Genomic DNA, 14,964 nt, shown 5'->3' with positions numbered 1-14,964 from the left:
TTAGAAAGTAAGCCAGAAAACAGAATGCCACAAAAGAAAAACAGTGGATACAAACTGAGCTTCAGCTGGGCACGGAGGTGCACGCCTTTGATTCTAGCACTCAGGAAGAAGAGGCAGGCCGACCTTGAAGACAAGGCTAACCCTGTCTACATCAGTAGCACCATGCTAAACAGTGCTGCTAGTGAGATCTTGCCTCAAAAAAAAAAAAATTTTTTTTTTTAATTTTAAAACAGCTTAAGATTTTGTGCATCAAAGAACCTAATCAATAGAATGAAAAGGCACTGGAGAGTGGTAGAAAATATTTGCAAGCCGGGCGGTGGTGGCGCACGCCTTTAATCCCAGCACTCAGGAGGCAGAGGCGGATCTCTGAGTTCGAGACCAGCCTGGTCTACAAGAGCTAGTTCCAGGACAGGCTCCAAAACCACAGAGAAACCCTGTCTCAAAAAACAAAAAAAAAACAAAAAAAAAAAACAAAAAAAAAAAACAAAAAAAAGAAAATATTTACAAATAATATCCAATAAATTCTCAATATATGAAGAAAAAAGTTGGGGGCTGTCTTAGTCACTGTTCTATTGCTGTGACGAGTCACCATAACCACGGCAACTCATAAGGAAAAACATTTGATTGGGACTGGCTTACAGGTAGGAGGTTTTTAGTTCATTATCATTACAGCAGGGATGTGGGCATCATCCTCATCCACAGAGAGGCACAGAGCAAGGGAGCCTGGGCCTGGCATGGGCTTTTGAAACTCAAAGCCCAACACCAGTGACACACTTCCTCTAACAAAGCCAAACCTCCTAATCGTTCCAATGCTTCTCAAATAGTGCCACTCCCCGATGACTAAACATTCATATATATGAGCCTATGGGGACCAGTTCTTATTGTTAACCACCACAAGGAGCAAAGGGCTTGAAAAGATTTTTTTTTTTAAACTCCCGAAGTCAATATACAAACAAAAGTGTCTTGGAAGGGATGAGGAGAAAATAGAACCCTATGCCTTGGTGATAGAAATATTAAGGGCTATTGGGTTAACTCCTCCTGTTTCATCTTTGTGGCAAACGCTTGAAGAAGGAAGTATTTGTTTAAGCTGATTTCAGTCCATGGCCAACCTCGTCGCAGGACAGTGATGTCATGACAGAAGAGATTTTTAGAGCAGAGTTGCTTACCTCGTGGCAGAGAAGGATGTGGAGGACAAAGTATGTCTTTCAAACACGTGACCCTTGTGAGGAAGGCTTCCAACAAGGCTCCATTATTTCTTTCTCCTCTCCAGACAGTTCCCGCCAGATGGACACCAAGCCTTTAACACATGAGCCTGTGGGCGCACACTACATTCAAGCCCTAGAGACACTATGGGAATTACCATATGACACAGCAGTTAGGATGTGGGGTATATAACCAGAGAAGCAAGCACGAAAGGACTCAATCCTTTTTTTTTTTTTTTTTTTGGTTTTTCGAGATAGGGTTTCTCTGTGGCTTTGGAGCCTGTCCTGGAACTAGCTCTATAGACCAGGCTGGTCTCGAACTCACAGAGATCCGCCTACCTCTGCCTCCCGAGTGCTGGGATTAAAGGCGTGCGCCACCATCGCCCGGCCCTCAATCCTTATTTTTGAGACAGTCATGTTCAAACATGTTTGTACACCAATGTTTCTGATATTACAATAGCCTTAACAGAAGTCCCTCAGATGATCCCCAGACGGCTGGGGAACAGGTGTTTTATAGGTACAGCAGGACATTATTCAGCCTTAACAGGAAAAAGCAAGTGATATTGGGCAATATGCTCCACCTTGAAGATAGGCCCAGTAAATAAGCCAGACACAAAATGGACAATCACTGTATGGCTCCGGGAACCCGAGACTCCCAGAGTAGGCCACACCACAGCCGGGGGTGAAAGGCTGCAAGAAAGCGGGAGTGGTGTTGAGCAGGTTAAGAAGGTCTAAAAACTTTGAGAAGTTGTGATGTGGTGATGTGATAGTTTTGATTGTCAGCTTGCCACCTTGCACCATTACCTAAGAAGCGAGTCTCAGTGAGGAACTGTCTTGGTTATGTTGGTCTGTGAACATGCCTAGGATGGGTTTCTCTTAATTGAGTCGAGGTAGGAATCCCTACCGTGAATGTGGGTAGCACCATTCCCTAGACCGGGCCCTGCGTGTGGAGAAGTTGGTGAGCTCTTGCCTGCACTGTCCGCTCTCTGCTCCTACTTATGGATGCCATGTGGCTAAGTCCTCAAGCTTCTGCTGCTATGACTTCCTTTCCTCCTAGTTTGCTTTCGTCAGGGTGAGTTATAGCAACAGGAACCCAAACGAATACAGCAGTTTTCATAACTGTGAATACACAGTATCCCTCAGTAAACATATTTTGTGTGCATGACTTAATGTATGTACCCCTGTGTGCCATCTGTGTCCTCTACATTCTTACCCACAGTATGAAGATCCAGGCCTTCTGTGTCCTTGATAACACGTGGAACAGTGTTTTGGCCATTTTAACAGATGTGTAGTGGCATCTCCCCGGGAACGAGTCCTGCTTGACACCCATAAATCTTCCTTCATGACATACGTATTGGTTAATTTAATTTTTAGGTAGACTTGAGAGGTATAGCTCAAAATGCTCTTTGCAACTTGTTGTGCACTTTCTCTAGCATGTTTGTTGGTTTCCGAGACAGGGTTTCTCTGTGTAGCCCTGGCTGTCCTAGAACTCATTCTGTAGACCAGGCTGGCCTCAAACTCACAGAGACCCATCTGTCTCTGCCTCCTGAGTGCTGGGAGGCGTGCACCATCACCACCACCCTGCTTTTTTGGGGGGAAGGGGCCTCTAGCACATTTTAAAACACTGATTTTGGGGCTGGAGAGATGGCTCAGAGGTTAAGAGCACTGATTGCTCTTCCAGAGGTCCTGAGTTCAATTCCCAGCAACCACATGGTGGCTCACAACCATCTATAATGAGATCTGGTGCCCTCTTCTGGCATACAAACATGTATGGAAGGAATGTTGTATATATAATAAAAAAAAAAAAGACTGATTTTGGGGGGCTATAGAGATGTCAGCGGTTAAGAGCATCAGATGTTCTTCCAGAAGACTCAGGTTCAATTTCCAGCACCCACATGGCAGCTCACAACTGTCTGTGACTCCAGTTCTAGGGGATCTGACAACCTCATACAGATGTATACTGTAGCGAGCAGCATAGAGCCACACCTGATGGAGATGTATAATCAACTCCTATGGCTAAAGTCTGACTTATGCCTGATCACGCAATGATCATCAGCATATGCGTGGGCCTATGGGCAGTGCCCACCTGGCAATCCGGATTGGCAGCCCATGCCTACTTAAGGGCTGGGAGAGGTTTGCCCAGAGAGTAGGAAGGAGAGAGGAGAGAGAGGAAGTGAATAAAGTCCTGGAATAAACTGCAGTGAGAAGAGCTCCGGTGGTTGCGTCATCCTTGCGGGACGAGGGTGGCCGTGACAGTATACAGGCAAATTCACCAGTGTACATTAAATAAACCTTTTTAACAAAAAAAGTCTGAATTTTTTTGCAGAATGATTGTACTTCTGTTGAAAGCCAACTATAAATGTAATTCCAATTTGAGGTTATATTTAAGGAATACCTCAATTGGGGGAAATTGATATTATAATATTGCTTGATCATCTGTCTTATGTTTGACTCTTTGGTTCCAGTAAATTCTTGTGAACATTCCTTCTACATCTTTTGTCGGATTTACCCTAAGTGATGCTATAAGTAAAAATCATTCCTAAATGACATTTATAATATAAATCAAATATAAATCGACACTGCATATCATAAATATTTGTTTGATTATTTGTTTTCTTTCGTTTTTTTGAGACAAGGTTTTTCTGTGTAGCCCTGGCTGTCCTGGAACTTGCTCTGCAGACCAGGTGACCTCAAATTCAGAGATCTGTGTTCCTCTGCCTCCTGAGTGTTGGGATTAAAGGTGTGCGCCTACCACCAAACTAATTTCAATTTTGTTGTTTTGAGACAAAGTCTCACTACGCAGCTCTGGCTGTCCTGCTCACTGTGTAGATGAGGCTAACTTCAAATGCACAGAGATCCTCATCCTCCCAAGTGATGGTTAATTGTGCCTGATTTAATTGCAGTTTGAAAGCTCAGCATTCGTGCAGGTAGAGTCAAGAGACCAGCCAGGGCTGCACAGTGAAGCCCTGTTTCCGACCCATGAGACCCACAGTAAAAGGAGACCCACCTCCTGGAAGCTTTCTTCTATCTCTTTTTTATTCTTTTTTTTTCCTTTTTTTTTAAAGATTTATTTATTATTTATTATGTATACAGTATTCTGTCTGCATGTGTGTCTGCAGGCCAGAAGAGGGCGCCAGATCTCATTACAGATGGTTGTGAGCCACCATGTGGTTGCTGGGAATTGAACTCAGGACCTTTGGAAGAGCAGGAAGCACTCTTAACCTCTGAGCCATCTCTCCAGCCCGCTTTCTTCTATCTCGGCAGGACCACGGTGTGCATGCACGCACATGTACACACATAACAATTTTTAAAAAATGATCATTTATGACTGAACTGATGGATGCAAACATATATTTTTATACTGATTTTTCTTCCTCTACGCTGCTAAACTCGTCACTTGTACAGTCCTTTGGATTTTCTATGCAGATAGCCGTGCCGTCACCAGGAACGGAACACATTCTCAAGAGAGCCGCTCCCCGACTGCACTGCCTCCACAGCCTCCAGTGCAGCACTATTAGAAGCAGAGAGAGGCATCCTGGGTCTGAGCTTACAGGAAAGCAGCTGGCATTTCATGCCAAGTGTGGTGCTTTCTTTCTGCTAGGTCTCCACAGTGTCCTGTGCCAGGCAAACTCACTCGCATCGCCTGCTGAGAGTGCACTCCTTTTCGTCAGAAAGGAGAGCTTGATGCCGGGTTCTCTGCATCTGTCAGTGTACTTGATGGCTTGGATCTATTAATGCCAAATTGTCCTCAGAATAGCAAACTAGCTTCGGGATATACCGCTTTTCTATTTTCTAGCTTTGAGTTCACATCTTCTGCTTAGTTTACGTTTCATTTGTTCTTGTCTCATGTTTAATTTTGAGAGCTGATGTCATTAAGTTGAGACAGTCTTATTTTGTTTGTTTGTTTTTTCAAGACAGGGTTTCACTGTTTAGCTCTGGCTAAACATGGAACTCGCTTTGTAGACCAGGCTGGCCTCAAACTCAGAGATCCGCCTGCCTTTGCCTCCTGAATGCTGGGATTAAAGGTTTGCACCACCACTGCCTGGCGAGACAGTTTTATTTTTTGAGGGAGGGTCTTGCCTTGTAGGCCAGACTAGCCTGCAAGGATTACAGGTATGTGCCAGCATACAGTACGTCTCCTTCTCCTTCTAATTCTTTCTCCTCCTCTTCTCTTCAGGTTTTATTTGATTGTGTGTTTGTGTACATGCAGGTGAGACCAGCAGATGGCACTCAAGGCCTTGCAGCGGGGGTTTGTGAGCAACTCCACCCCCTACCTTCCCACACAATGTGGGTGCTAGGGTCTGGATGCTGGTCCACTGGTACAGCAGTGAGCGCTCCTACCCGCTGAGCCACCTCTCCAACCTTTTCTTTTTTTTCTTGTTTGTTTTTCAAGACAGGGTTTCTCTGTAGCTTTGGTGCCTGTCCTGGAACTAGCTCCTGTAGATCAGGCTGACCTCGAACTCACAGAGATCAGCCTGCCTCTACCTCCTGAGTGCTGGGATTAAAGGCGTGCGCCACCACTGCCCGGCTGAGCCTTCTTTTCTAATAGATGCTCTGGTGCTGCAAGCTTCCTCCCAAGTGCTACTGTTGCAGTATCCCAACAGTTCTGATCTGTTCTTGCCTCACTTCTCCAGTTCATAATACTTCCAAAGTTCCACTTAAGTATGGATTTCTGGGTCTGGATGTAGTAGCCCATACTTTTAATCCCAGCAGTCGGCAGGCAGAGGCAGGAGGGTCTCTTGAGTTTGAGGTTAGCCTGATCTACATTGTGAGTTAAATGCCAGCCAGAGCTACAAAGTGAGACCCTGAAATCAAATGAATGAAATTTATGCCCTGGCAATACTGAAGCATGCATGAGCAGCCCATATATGGTGGTTCTGTTGAACTTGTCCATATTGGGTTTCATGGTCTAAGTTGATGACCCTATCTCAAAAAAAAAAAAAAAAGGAGAGAAAGAGAGCGAAATCCTTTACAAGGGGTGGAAGGTCAAGAGAGCATACTGCTCTCTCAAAGAACCTGGGTTCTGTTCTCAGCACCCAGAAGCTCACAACTACCTGAAATTCTAACTCCAGAGGGATGGGAAGCCATTGCTACCTTCAAGGGCACTTGCTCACAAATGCACACACCCACATACAGACATATCATTAAAATAATATCTTTAAAAGTCATTTATTAGGAAATACAATTTTTAACCTTTTTTTTTTTACAGCTTCTAAACACCTGTCCTTTTAGTATGCATGATTAAATGAGTGTGCTCGTGAAAGACTTGATCTTGACAAAAATTATTATGTGGCTGAGCCATGAAGTAAGCTTGGCTTTTGTCATGTAACACCGTTTAAGATAATAATGAAATAATGAGCTTTAGATTTGGGCGTCTCTAGAAAGAGCAAGGTGAGTCTATCTCTTCAAACAATGGGTATTGTTTGTTGGCAGTGATGAAATCTGAGCTTCTAAGTCAAAACAAAACAAAATAACAATAAAAACATGTTTATTTGCAACCATAGGCTTGACAGACTTTCAGCATTAAAATTTTCTGAGAAATTAAATACAAAAGTCACACCACGTCCATATGCCTCTGATGTTACATAATGAATTTGAAAGCCACACTGGAGCGCTCTCCTGGTCTCCTACCTTGTGAGGACACAGCAGCTACTCAGGGACAGAGTTGAGGACTGAACCTATTTCCTGAACGTCCCATGATACTTCCTCTCTGAGCATGTCCTGCTGCGACCAGCCAGACTCCTGTAATGTTCCCCTCTGGCATCGCTATCTGCTAGGGAGGAATCCAAGACTCCTTGGGGGAAGAAAAGCTCTGCAATTAGACTAAATATAGCTGGGAGAGGCTGCGACTCATCTGGACTAATTATCCTGTCACCCACCAGAAGAACAAAGAGTGAAGAATCAAGCCTCATCACCTCCATTCCTTTCACTAGCTTGGGCTTTTATGTAATGGGCCTGACCCTGGGGCCAGGAGACGAACGCTAACTTGATCCTAAATGTTGGCTGGCTAAGAGGCTAAGCCTGGGCTGCTGAGGAAGACAATGGCAAAGCCATTGCTTCCATCCCCAGCACAAGGGCTCCATGAGAATTGGGGAGGCTGGGGTGTGGGATCCCTGGAATGCATGGGTACCAGGACGGGCTGGTGAGCAGCCTAGCCAATAGGCAATGACGCAATGCAGCTGTAACTCATCTGTAGCATCCCGCTCTTCAGCCTAACAGACACTGCGCACCTGCCATGCGCACTGTGTGCAAGCCGCGGATCATCCACTATGCAATTAAGAAGCCAAAGAAACTCACTGAGTCTCTCGGACGTGAATCCAAAACTAAGATTAGAGAAATTCAAGAGTGAGAAAGGGGAAGCCATTAATTAAGGTTTGGGATAGCAAAGGCTTTCATTATTGAAAGTTTGTTTTTGAGACGAGGTCTCAGAGTTCTGGCTGTCCTGGAACTCGCTGTGTAGAAGAGACGCAGAGATCCGCCTGCCCCTGCCTCTCAAGTGCTGGGATTAAAGGTGTGCGCCACTCTTGCCGGGCCGTTTCTTCTCTTAAGCAATTCAACTTTTTTTTTTTTTTTTTAATTGAGCCAGCATATGCTGTGTAGCTTTGGCTGATTTAGAAGTCTAGACTGGACTCTGCTTCCAAGTGCTGGGATTAAAGATGTTGTTATAACACACAGCAGGTTTGTTTGTTTGTTTGTTTTTGGTCTATATAGCCTCGACTGGCCTAGAGCTCATTTCATAGAAGAGGCTGGCCTTGAACTCAGAAAAATTTGCCTGTTTCTGCCTGCTAGAATCAAAAGTTAAGATTTATTTTTACTTTATGTGTATGATTGTTTGCCTGCCTGTACCACATGCATGCCTGGTGCCCACAGATGCCACAAGAGGGCATTGGATCCCCTGGAACTGTTTTTTTTGTTTGTTTGTTTTTTGTTGTTTTTTTTTTTTTAAAGATGTTGTTGTTTGGTTTGTTTTTTGTTGTTGTTGGTTTTTGTTTTGTTTGTTTTGTGCTTTTGAGTCACCTTGTGGGTTCTCGGAACCAAAACCATGGCCTCTGCAAGATAAGAGCACCTGTCTAGTGTTCTTAACCGCAGAGATCTCTCTGTAGCCACCACACTTAACCCTTTCATTAGGTTCTGATGTTGATGAGGTGCTGTAGAACACTTACAACCAGCCACAACAAAAGAATTATATCACACTTAAGAAAAAAATCATGTTAACCACAAGCATTACTTTGACTTTGTGATGTTATGAGGCAAACAGAACATCAGAGGATGCTCGCAGAAGCTGCTGCAAATGCAACCCATAGCAATGAGAGACTCTATAACATCTGTAATAAATTTCAAATAAAAGCTGTCCTGGCAAAATGTTTTATAAGTCAAATCCCAATGCTAACAAAAAAGACTTCACTTTTTCTGGTAACGGGCAATGGCACTACAGAGCTGGCAGGATTCACACACAGGTCAGTTCATCTGCCACGTGAGGGTGGACATGGCCCACTCACTTTGTCTATGGAGTCCTGGCCCGTAGCAGCAGGGGGAGGTGCCTGCTGATGCCATTGCCACAAGCAAATTGACCTTCTGCTTCCCTTCTGCAGGGAGGCACACTCCTTCAAGACAGGACTCTACTTCTGAAGTCAGGATGAGTTCAGTCAGCTATCGTCCCCCCCCCCCCCCCCGCCCCTCTACTCACAAGCTGGAAGCCAGGGAAGCAGGCTGGAATTCAGTTCAGTGCAAGAGGCAAAGGCATTGAAAAACAGGATGCTTGAGACCGAGATTAGAACTGGCCGTTCATCATCAGTGTCTTTCTGTGTCCCCTTGGTATGTTTTTGTCTCTTGCTCCATCTCACCCCCTTTTTTGCCACCACCCCGACTCTGGCCTTATTTTATTTAACCTCACTCTCCCATCCTCAGTTTTGTCCAAGTGTGATTGTTTTGCTGGACATATGTTAGAAAAGGCAGCAATCAAAATCAGTCACCCTGGAAGCCTGGGCCCAAAAGACCAAAGACCAAGCCGGGCGGTGGTGGCACACACCTTTAATCCCAGCACTCGGGAGGCAGAGGCAGGCGGATCTCAGAGTTTGAGGCCAGCCTGGTCTACAAGAGCTAGTTCCAGGATAGGCTCCAAAGCCACAGAGAAACCCTGTCTCGAAAAACAACAACAACCAACAACGAAAAGACCAAAGACCAAATTGGATCAGTTCTGCTCCAGCACACTTTGAGAAAAAAGAAAAACAAAACAAATGAACTGGAAACTTGAATCCAGTGACCTAGAGATGATTTGGCTCATTTGCATATCTTGGTAGAGTTTTCTAAATTGAACGTGGTCTTTTTCTGGATTGTTGTGTCTGAATAACATGTTTGTATAAGACAATTAATCCCTTCAAGTACAAGGCCTTGAACTGGGTCTCCAGTGCCTGTCCCCCACCCCCATGGAGGGGGCAGATCAGTCAAATATAACCCCCACCAATGAGTGACCTTAGAATGCAGAGAACTCCCCAACTGCACTCTTGGGGCTTGGTACTGTCAGGTGGCTTCTCAGCACTTCTGAGAAGGTGTTTTCCTTCTGCCAATCCACTCTCTCTGTCGTGGACAGCTGTTATGGAATTCAGAGAGCTACATTACTAAGACCTTGAAGGAAAGCGTGCTTCTGTCTGGGTACAGCCTGAAAGAAATGACTGAAGATTCAGAAGTTTCCTTCTAGACCAGTGGTTCTTAACCTGTGGGTCATGGCCCCCTTTGGGGTTGACTGATCCTGTCACTGGTGTCACCTAAGACCATAGAAAACAGATATTTCCATTACAATTTATAACAGTAACAGAATTACAGTTATGAAGTAGCAATGAAAATTATTTTATGGTTGGAGGTCACCGTGACGTGAGGATAACTGGATTAAAGGGTCGCAGCATTAGGAAGGTTGAGAAGCGCTGTTCTAGTTATAACTGAGTACTGTTGAAATCTGGGGAGCCGTCCTGTGCATTTGAAGATGCTAAGAGCCTCCCTGGCCTTAACCCACTAGACACCAGTAATGTGATCCACAGACAAGCTGACAAAAATGTCACCACACATTACCAAATGTCCCTTGAGGACTAGAACTGACACCTATAAAAACTGCCCTAGAGACAGGGTGGAATACCACACTTCAAAATACATGCATCAGATGGTGAATATTTTTTTTATTTTTGGTTTTTCAAGATAGGGTTTCTCGCCGGGCGATGGTGGCGCACGCCTTTAATCCCAGCACTCGGGAGGCAGAGGTAGGCGGATCTCTGTGAGTTCGAGACCAGCCTGGTCTACAGAGCTAGTTCCAGGACAGGCTCCAAAGCCACAGAGAAACCCTGTCTCGAAAAACCAAAAAAAAAAAAAAAAAAAAGATAGGGTTTCTCTGTAGCTTTGGGGCCTGCCCTGGAACTAGCTCTTGTAAACCAGGCTGGCCTCAAGAACTCACAGAGATCCGCCTGCCTCTGCCTCCCGAGTGCTGGGATTATAGGCGTGCACCACCGCCCAGCTATGACTATTTTTTAAGTAATTTATTCATTCTTATATTATGTATACTGGTGTTTTGCCTGCATGTATGTCTGCATGAGGGTGTCAGATCTTAGAGTCACAGACAGTCGTGAGCTGCCATATAGGCACCATGTAGGTGCTGGGAATTGAACCCAGGTTCTCTGCAAGAGCAGTCAGTGCTCTAAACGTCTGGGCTATCTCTCCAGCCCTGGTTTGTGACTATTTTAAGTGTTGGGGAAAGGTGATGTTTCAGAAGAAACCACGGCCATTTAACGTTTCACCACTAGGGCACCTCTAGGCAGCATTTTTACTAAAGAAGTGCCTTCAGAAGGCAAGAACTATGGGCGTCTGGTTTTGTATCTCTGTAGTCCTGGGATTAGCCTGCTGCCTGAGTGAGCATTTGCAAACATCTGTGAAATTGTCACCCACCATTAGCCGTCAATTACCATAGATCAGGTACCATGTTTCCTTTCTTTTTCTTTCTTCCTTTCAGCTTCTGTAAGCTAGTGTCTCATGTAGCTCATGGTGATCTTGAACTCACTTTGTAACCAAGGAGACCTTATGTCCTGGTGGTCCTGCCTCCAGCCCCCAAGACCTGGGATAATAGGCACGCGCCACCTAGCTGACGTTTTCAGTGTTAACCCTGATTCTTACATCAGCATTGCCAGGACAGCCGCTGCTGGTCTCTGGTGTCGCGTTAGCTCCCCACCCCCCAAGTTCCTGCCCTTATCCCAAACTGTTTCTTCGTGTGTGTGTGTGTGTGTGTGTGTGTGTGTGTGTGTGTCACATTCATGTCGCTGCCTGGAGAAGACAGAAGAGGGTGCTTGAGCTGGGGTGACACAGTTTTGGGCTGTAGTGCTAGGAATCAAACTGGGGTCCTCTGAAAAAGTGGTGTTCTCTAAAGGTCAAAACAATAGATAGGTAGATAGGTAGGTAGGTAGGTAGGTAAATAGTTATAGATACAGATGGAATTTACAGGCTGTGGTCCAGATTCAGTGTGTGTCTCACCACAGATGATCCGGGGTTAGGCTGGCTCTCTACCTCAAATAACACAACCAAGAAAAATCCCTCATGGTGAGACTGGCTGCTTGGGTTTTAGTTAACTCCAGACATAGTCTAGGTGACAACCAAGATGAGCCACCACACATGACAACAAGTACTCTTGACTACTGAGCCATCCTTCCAACACCTTGTAGCCCAGACTGGATGACCTTGGATCCTGATGCCTCTCCCACCCGCTTGACTCCTAGGGTTATAGGTCAGCACCACCCCACCAACTTTTTTCACCTCCTTTCTTTTTTATCATCCTCCTCCTCCTCCTCCTCCTCCTCCTCCTCCTCATTCTTCGGTATAAACCGTGTCTTACCCTCACACTCTATAACCCAGGTTGGCCCAGAAGTCACTACACAGCCTAAACAGACTTTGGAGTTGTGGGTCTTCTCCCATTTCAGCTTCCCAGATTCTTAGATTGTACTGGTGACCCACTACGCCAGGATCTTTTTTGTAGCTTCTTAGGCATGAGCGAAAGTGCCTAGTGACCAAAGACTCAATTTCCTCTAGGAAAATGGGGAGGAAGCCAGATTTCTTTAGATTCAGAGTGTAACTGGTACCAGTCAAGTAGGAGGTTCTTGGGATTATCACTGCTGTTCTGCGTATTCCAGCCAGCTGCAGGGCTCACACTCCCCCCACCAATATGTAAACGTGCCCTGATGGCATCCGAACACAAAGGAGGCTGGCAAGGACTCACAAAGTCAAACCCCTGAAAGTCCAAGTTATGTTAATTTTTCTTTTCCTTCCTTCCTTCCTTCCTTCCTTCCTTCCCTCCCTCCCTCCCTCCCTCCCTCCCTTCCTTTCTTCCTTCCCTTTTTTTGAGATGGGGTTTCCCTCTGTAGACCAGGCTGGTCTCAGAGATCCACCTGCCCCCAAGTGCTGGGATGGAAAGCATGCGCCAGCATGCCTGACTTCCATGTTAATTTTTCAGCAACACATCCCTGCATTTTACAAGGCTGTCATGGTGGGGTTTTATGGTATCAACCCCTTGGCACAAATGGAAAAGCTGAGGCCCTATGATGCTCAAGCCACAAAGATATTATAGTGTGATTCATGGTTGGAATCACACAAAGTTGCTGTCCTCTTTTTTGTTGTTGTTTTTGTTTTTCGAGACAGGGTTTCTCTGTGTAACAACACTGGCTGTCCTGGAACTCACTTTGTAGACCAGGCTGGCCTCAAACTCACATAGGTCTGCCTGCCTTTGTTTCCTGAGTGCTGGGATTAAACACGTGTGTCACCATTCCCAGCTGTTCTGACTTTTACCCACGATTCCAGGATGGAGCTAGGAGGACCATTTCTAAGCTCCACGTATTCTAGTTCCTGAAGATTTTGAGTGAAGAGCTCACATTCTCTATGGTGTGGGTTTGGAAGGGGCAGAAGAACAGGACCTGGTGTGGAGCCAACAGCCCCTAAGCTATGCCAAGCCAGTGTGGCAGCAGGAACACAGGATGAATAGCAGGCAGGACCGGACTGGCCTGGTCAGAACAGGCAGAGGCAAAGCAGATGGCATTTATCACAGGGTTGAGCAAGATGAGGCGGAATCCTGGACCCAGCGTCTCTCTGCACTCCTGCTGCAGACAGGACAATTGAGTGCATGACCCCTCCAGAGAGTCTGGTGTCAGATAAGTCAGGGCACTTGGCAGGCTGCCCACCAGTGTTGGAGAGCATGCATGTTAAATTGCATGCTCATTCAAGTGTTTATTGGGTTGAAAACTAGCACAGTAGAAAAATCAGTATTCCCTACACATATTCTTGTACATTTTCCAGGACCCTTTCATTCTTATTATTAAAATAATGATGTGCTTCTGGGCTGAGCACAGCGATGATAGGCCTGTGTATCTAGTCCTAGCTACTCTGGGGCGATAGGCCTGTGTATCTAGTCCTAGCTACTCTGGGCACTAAAGCAAGGATCTGTGGAGCCTCGGGGTCCCTACACATACTCAGCCACTCTCAAAAGGAAAAGCAGGAAGAGAAGGTGTGCTTTAGGTATCTGGGTGCTCACAATGTGGTTGCTAGGGTGGGGTCCACCAGAAGTCCAGGGCATTAGGAAGGCCAAGCACATAGCTGCTTACAGAGGAGATGCTAGACGAGCCACGAGGAACAGCGACTCTGTTTACCTTTTTTAGCCTTCCAGGAAGGTGGCCAGGCCAACCTTGGGAAATGAGAAAAGTGACCAGGAACAAAAGTCCAACAAGCAAGAGTCTTGGCAAGGTGCCCGTTGTGTCCCTGACATGGGCACTCAGCCCCTTTATCTACATAAAGCTCAGGGGTGGGGCACACTGGACAGCGAGGCCACACATCTATGCGTTCACTCATACCCATTGCATCAAACCTTGCACTTCTTGGGTCGAGGGTGTGGCTCTGTGGGAGAGAGCATGTCTGGTATGTAGGGGCTGTGGATTCATTCCTAGCCCCACAAAGCAGCTGAATGCATACTGACACACGAGGGGCCTGATCTCAAGGCACTGGCTGTGTAGCGAGGGAGGTGAGATGAGAAGAGAAACGGTGTGAACTCTGATTCCGGAAGGAAGAGTCAGCTCCTTCCCGGCCTCGGGCCTACAGTTCTAATAAAGCAACACTCGTCCCTATAACATCCTTCCTCTTAATAATATGAGCGTATGGTATAGATTACACACAGGAATTATTTTCTATTGCCTCATTAATAATAAAAGTCTGGGGTAAAGGTATAGCCCAGTTGGTAGAGCACTTGCCTAGCCAGTATTAAAGCCTGGATTTGATTTCCAGAACTACATACACCTAGTAGTAGTTAATAGTAGTAATACAAGAGAAGTTCAAGATCAGTTGCAGCAATGTTGGGAGTTTGATCAGATCCAGCTATATTGGCTAACCTGGGCTACAGGAGACTTTCAAAACATGCTGATGTAAGCAACTCAAATGCTGGGTTCTTCATCATCGTATCTTTCTTTAATGGATGGAAGCTAATAGTGTGTTTATAAGTGTGTGTGTGTGTGTGTGTGTGTGTGTGTGTGTGTGTACACATTCAGAGAATTTTGAAGGCTAGCTTGGTCCTAAACTTTAGTTAAGACCCTGGAGACACATGAGGAGCCCGCCCTTAAGGTGCTGGCAGTCTTGTGAGGGAGGGGAGGTATAAAGGAACAGATGTAACCTATGATTCCAGAAAGGAAGAATCAGCTTCTAGAAGTTGCACAATGCCTTATACCTTCTGGAACGATCGTCTCTGAACCTGCAG

Source organism: Microtus oregoni, unplaced genomic scaffold, assembly GCF_018167655.1.
Source record: "Microtus oregoni isolate MIOR12 unplaced genomic scaffold, Mior012 000062F_ref0000492, whole genome shotgun sequence".
Classification (NCBI taxonomy): Eukaryota; Metazoa; Chordata; class Mammalia; order Rodentia; family Cricetidae; genus Microtus; species Microtus oregoni.
This window is presented reverse-complemented; position numbering follows the sequence as displayed.